This window comes from Fukomys damarensis, unplaced genomic scaffold (genome assembly GCF_012274545.1).
Source record: "Fukomys damarensis isolate Sample0158 unplaced genomic scaffold, DMR_v1.0_HiC HiC_scaffold_35, whole genome shotgun sequence".
NCBI lineage: Eukaryota > Metazoa > Chordata > Mammalia > Rodentia > Bathyergidae > Fukomys > Fukomys damarensis.
The window spans coordinates 3,653,663-3,659,941 of record NW_022900947.1 but is presented as its reverse complement, the minus strand read 5'-3'; positions in this window follow the sequence as shown (position 1 = coordinate 3,659,941).

Genomic DNA, 6,279 nt, shown 5'->3' with positions numbered 1-6,279 from the left:
GTCCCAACTTGTGCTGGGCCGCAGGGTCCTGTGGGGCACAGGGTCCGTTGAGTGGGCTCCAGGAGAAGAGCAGGGCATCGCAGCAGGCCATCACCGGAGCCAGACATACCTAATGCCCGGGGCCGTGCTCAGATTGAAAAGCAGCTGCTCTTGGGCCGGGGATTTAGCTCAGCAGTTTGGTGGCCTGCCTTGCAAGTGCAAGGACCCGAGTTCAATCCCCAGTACAAAAAAAAAAAAAAAAGGCAGCCACTCCTCTGGGAAGCCAGGGTGACGCCCTTCAGCAGAAGAGTAAAGAAAAAAAGTTACTGCTACCAGGCGCTGGCTGGCATTTGGTGCCAGACGGACGGGAAGGGAACTCTAGAGCCAGGGACCGGTGCGGAGGGAACTTACTGTGGGTCGCTAAGAGAAAGAGGCTCCAGGCCATGGGATTTCACCTCGGTGCGTCCCAGGAGTGAGGGACTGTGGAGCCACTCAGGGCAAGGGGTGTGGGGAAGAGTCGGGGTGAAAAAGAGAGCAAAGAGAGTCACAGGGCGGTGACACCACTCTGCTCGTGTGAGGCACATTGCTATGCACAAGGGTGGTCAAAATCACGGTGAGGGCTTACAGCGCAGACGAATTACAGTAAAAGACACTCTGTCGTGAAGCCCTCAGAATCCTCCCCCTCGCTCCAAACACACTGGTCCCGTCATCCTCGCCACTCTCTGGACTCCTCTTCTGTGAGAGTCTTACGAGGTGGGATCAAAACTACAGTCAGTGCTGCTGAGGGCACCCGACAGAGAGCCGGGCTCCTAAAGACAGGCCGCTGCGTCCTCACACCTCACTCACCAGATCGGGCACCGCGAGACTTCTTGCTCTTCCCCAAAGTCAAAATGACCACGAAAGGGAAGCGTGCGGAGTGGATTCAGCACACTAAGGCAGCCACAACAGCAGGACTAAAGACACCCACGAGAGAGGACTCCAGCGCTGCCGCAGAAAGGGGCAAGAAGGATGGGACAAGTGTGTTTGAAGCCAGGGGGAGGACTCCGATGCAGAGCAATGGCCAGGTGCCTCCTACTCTACAACTCTTCTGTGGTTAAACATTCGCTGTGTACAATACACGCCACTGCCTCTGTGCTCAGACCCAGAGAATGCACCGAGCCAGCCCCCGTGCGCCGTGTGGATGTGGGGTGACAGCTCAGGGTCAGTGTGTCAAGAGTGCCACCGAGGGCGAGGATGTAGCTCGGTGGCACGGCACCTGCTGGGCAAGCACAAGGCCCTGAGTTCGATTCCCGGTATCAAAAGAAGAAGAGGGCCATTCTGCAGCGGGGAGGCTGTGGGGAGGCCGGGGGCAGTGGGAACTCTTCCTACTTTCCACTCAGTTTTGCTGTAAACCTAAAACTGATCCAAGAAACAAAGTCTAATTTTACTAAAAAAAAGAAGAGAGTGGAGGGGAATAAGGCCAGCACCTCCTCCGGGAAGCCTGCCCTGACTACTGCCAGGAATCTGCAGCCGGCATGGCTCCTCCTGGGGCCACCCCTGCAGGGCAGCTGCTGTCCCCAGCTTCCAGGTCCTGCTGGGCCTCCGACCCTCCACTCCTCGCCTTGGTGCCCAGGAAAGTCTGTGTGGGAGCTCGTGGAAGGTGTAATGAACCCAGCCGCGGGCCTCGGTACCACTCCGCTGTCACTGACACATGACCGGGCCCCACGCCTGTGCTTTTGTTACAGATAGGAGTATTGCAGGCATCCAGACAGGGCTGGGTCCTCGGGAGTCAGGACAAAGGGCGACACACCACAGCGCACCAGAGACACCTGGGTTAGAAACCGGCCTTCAAGACAAAGACAAGATGACCAGACCTGCACACCCTCCAAGGACGAACACTGGGCCTGATGAAGTCTAGACAGACATCAACGCCCCACCCCGGTGGTGCCCAGAGACCTCTGGGCCCACCACCTCCTAGGAGAACCCTTGTTCTTTCCGTCCACGCTTGCCGCGCGACTTGTTTCCCACTGGGCACCATTGCCTACGGGACTGTGCTTGTAATCTTAGTGGTGCTCGTGTCTGTGGCCCGTGTTGTACCCATGTGGGCTCCACCTATACAACTCCTCTGTAAAGTGGGTCCCCCGGCCACCTGATCAGCACGCCTCTGCCCCTCAGGAGCTCTCCTATCCATAAATATCTTCCTAGTCTTAACCTGCGTTGTTCCTGGGACTCCTTCTTCAATTTCTAGAGAATGAGAGCACGGTGTACCCTACAGCTAACAGGTTGGGAGGCAAACACCTTCCCCATTTCATCTCCAGTGTTATTCCCTGCGTCACCTTCACTGTCACCCTGCTGTCCTCAGGACGGCGGGCGAGGGCTGAGCGTGAGGCCCTCACTGGCTCTGCCCCAACTCAGGGTCCATGGGGACTCGGGGAGCCCTGAACTGTTCCTCCCTCCCAGCGGCACCGTCCTCCTCCAAGTTTTCTGCCCATAGCTCTCGACTCCCACGTGAAACTTCCCCAAGTGCTGGTGACTCACACAAGGAAGGGGGCAGCCGCTCTGCCCTCGGGGATGAGTAAAATCACGACTCAGACGCGAGGGCGGGCGCAGAGCTCCTGAGACAATGCCTGTGGGGCCCCGTGGAGGCACTGGCAGCTGTGGGCCCCACGCGCCCAGCTTGCGACAGAGCCGTGTGACCGGCACCAGCCACCCCCACCACAATTCCCAGGGCCTTGGGGTGGGCGCACTGAGCCTCTACAGGGAAGACACAGGTGAGTGGGCAGGCGTGGGAGAGTGTGGGGAAGAGTCCCCGGGGCACCACGCAGCCCTCTTTCCCTGCTGGCCCAGCGCTTCCGGGCATCTAGACTTCAGTCCAGTTTCCCAGAGTGTTCTGGGTGCAGCCTGCACAGGGGCCCTGAGCCCCGCAAGCCTCCTCCCAGGCTCTCCGGCCTCTGCGTCTGGGCTCTCTCACAATGCCATCCGACTCCGGGGTTCCTCTCCCCCAGCCTCCGCCCAAGCCGTGGGGCTGTGAAGGACCCACCGTGTGGAATGGCCGGCTGTGCGGCTGGAGGCCCATGTGTCCCTGTGTCCCTTGAGACTAGTTACAATGCGGATTCCTGGGCTGGTACCTGGAGATTCAGATGCAGGGGTTCCGAGGGGGCCCCCATGTGGCCCACCCACTCCCCGTGCAGTGCTCTTATCCCCTTATAGCCCAGGGGGTTAAAACCCCAGGCTACAGGTCATGGGGTATCGCAGTGCCCCAAGGACCACAACTCTCTGGAACAGTCAGCCTGGTCACTGGGGGCCACTGGCCCCGTGTTCAGTGCAGCCTGTTTATTCTGCTGGGCCTCAGACAGGTGATTCGGCTGTGGATGCCTTGATTTGGATGGGAATCTGTTTAAGAGCCAAGGGCTTGGTTCTGTTTTCACCGAGGTTGCTCTGCTCATCCACAGGTGCTTGGCTGGACACCAGACTACAGCAAGACCACAGCCCTGGCATGACATGACTGATTATCTGAGTTTCCTGTGACTTCAGGTGCATACTACCACAACTCAGCAGCAGAAAGGAAATGTGTTCTGTCACTGTTCTGTAGCCGGAAGTCTGAAATCAGTATTGCAAGGACCAAATCAGGCAGAATCTGTTCTTTGCCTCTTCCAGCTTCCGGGGCCAGCCAGCTCTCCTTGGCTTGTGGCTGCATCACTCCAAGGCCAGGGCCTTCAGCTGTCTCTTCTGTCCTCACATCACCTTCTCTTCTCCATGTGTGGCCGACTTTCCCTCTGCCTCTCCACTCCTGTAAGGGTGCTCGGATCAGAATTTGGGCCCACCCAAGTAACCCAGGTTAGAATTCCAAGATCCTTGACTTAACTGGATCTGCAAAGCCTTCTTTCTAAATAAGGTCACCAAAAATTCCTGTTACCAAAAATAGAAAGAAAAAAACAAAGGTAAGTGGTAAGGGTGCCTGGCCATGAGTCTTTCTTCTCTGGTCTCTCCCAGGTGCCACATCAGACCCTCTTACTTCCTCCCTCTTCCTCAACCAGATGTGAGCGTAGACTGTTCTGACTTCTCCATAAGAGACTTTTTTTTTTAAGGCTAATACAGATTTCCCCTATAGCATGTGGCTTATGTTTCAAGAGTCCTCATTTAATGACCACAGCACAAAATTACAGACACTCTTAGGTTAGACCATACATTTCACAAGGGTCATTGCTCTCTACCACCTCCTGTTTGGGGCAACTTCCCTATCTCTGATCTCTACTGTGACTGAGCTGTGTCTGTGAGAGGGGAAAACTTCATAGCTGTTTTTCCTCTGAAAAGAGGCATAGATGTGCCTTCTCGCTGCCTTGCCATGTTGGATATATCCCTTCTTTTGCCCAGGGCAATTGAGTCCCATTATAGCCCCTGGAAAGAATCCTTGATTGTGTAACCAGAGTGCCTGGACCTTGTTCCAAAGTCCCCTAGGAATCTGAGGAGCTCAGATTCTCCTGCCTTTGGATGTGACTTGCTCTTTCTGAAATTTTGCAAGACTTTCTCTGGATCCGGGTTTGGAACCATGGCACAGCTCAGCTCAGGGACATTATTTGGCTCTTCTTTAATCTGTGTTTCTCTTCTAGCTGACTCTGGGCTCCTGTTCATTACATGATACCCTTCCTAGGACTGTCTTTCACATCTTCTTCCCACTATGGGATGATTTTCCTCCACATTGGATTTACTCAAAGTTATCTTCTACTTTGCTAATTTGTCCTCGCCTTGATTGTTCTCTTTCTGAATTCAAAAAATTTTTTTTTGGAGATAGGGTCTTCCTGTGTTGCCTGGGCTGGACTCAAACTTCTAGACTCAAGTTACTGTGGTTGCCTTGCAGTCACAAAGCAGCAGCCAGTGGATGATGAAGCTGATGACTTTCCTACAGAAAACAAAGAGTGAGTTGGCAAGTCACACTGAGTTGCTGGAGGAGTTGCCCTGCAAATGCTGGGGCTGCCAGACCCCAGGGTGGGCTGAGGGAGGCACCCAGGTAGGGTCCATTACCTCCTCGCTGCACGGAAGGAAAGGTAGGTTGAAAGTGAGAAGAAACTCAAAAGAGATCTCTAAGCTCTCAAAAGATAAATGGGAGGCAGAGGCTTCTCCAGATTAAGAAACAGGGCTGGGGATGTAGCTCAGGGGTAGAGCACTTGCTAGCATGCACAAGGCCCTGAGTTCCATTCCCCTAACCACCAAAACACAAAACAAAACAAAGAGACAAGAACTATCCAAGCTATGGCTGGGAGGGTGGGAGGGAAGGGGAGAGGCTGGTCAGTGGGCACTTGGACAGTCCAGTCGCAATTCCTTCTGATGTTGCTGTTGCACGCTCAGCTGGCTGCAGACAACTGCAAGTGTACTTACTGTGTGTCAAAAGCCAGGAGGATTTCGGAATGCTCTCACCACAAAGAAATGACAAGTGTTCAAGGAGAGAGATACGTTTGCTCTGATCTCAACATCATACAACGCATGCGCATATGGGAGCTGCCCGTGACACAACTTTTTCAACAATCAAAACGAGCCCTGTGTCACCTGTCTCCTTGGAGACCCTAGGAGTGAAGTGGAAACAGCTCTACGTGAAAGCTTCCCAAGGCGGAGCCTGGGCAGAGCCACGGTCCACAGTGCTGCTCCCGCTGAGCCTCACAGGGGTACAGGAGAAGATGGGGACCCCCGGGGGAAAATGGAGACTCATCAGACGAGGGGACTAGTGACAAGGTGCGAGAGAAAGCGCGCTGTGGACAGAGCCTATCCCCTGCCCCACCACAGTATCTGCTCTCGCCCTGCTGGTGGGCTGCTCAGTCCCTGGGCTGGCGGGGCCTGGAGCTCAGTCCTGCAGCGCTAACCCTAACCCAGCACAGGTATCTGGAGTCACTCCCCGGGCCAGAGGGGAGCAGACGGGCCTCCCTTCCAAGACCGGCTCAAGTGCTGTCCTTTGCCCCTCTCTACGCCGCCCTTCTCAGACCAGAGAGGTCTCCCAGATGCCCGAGCCTCGTCGCATCCCTCCTTGGACTGTACTGCATGCCACAATTCCCTCGTGGGAAGCGTGCCGCGTTGCATCTGATCTTATGCATTTAAGACGACTTTTTTTCTGTGCCTGATGCTATACTGTAAGAGCCCTCCGTATGTTCAATAGAACCGAGATTTGAGTGCTTAAAACGTATGTTAATAATGAGAGCAGCCCGGTGTGGTGGCGCATGCCTGTAATCCCAGCACTCGGGAGACTGAGGTTGGGAGGATCGCTGAGTTCGAGGCCAGCCCGGGCTACATAGTGAGTTTAGTCTCAACTACATAGTGAGACCCTGTCTCAAA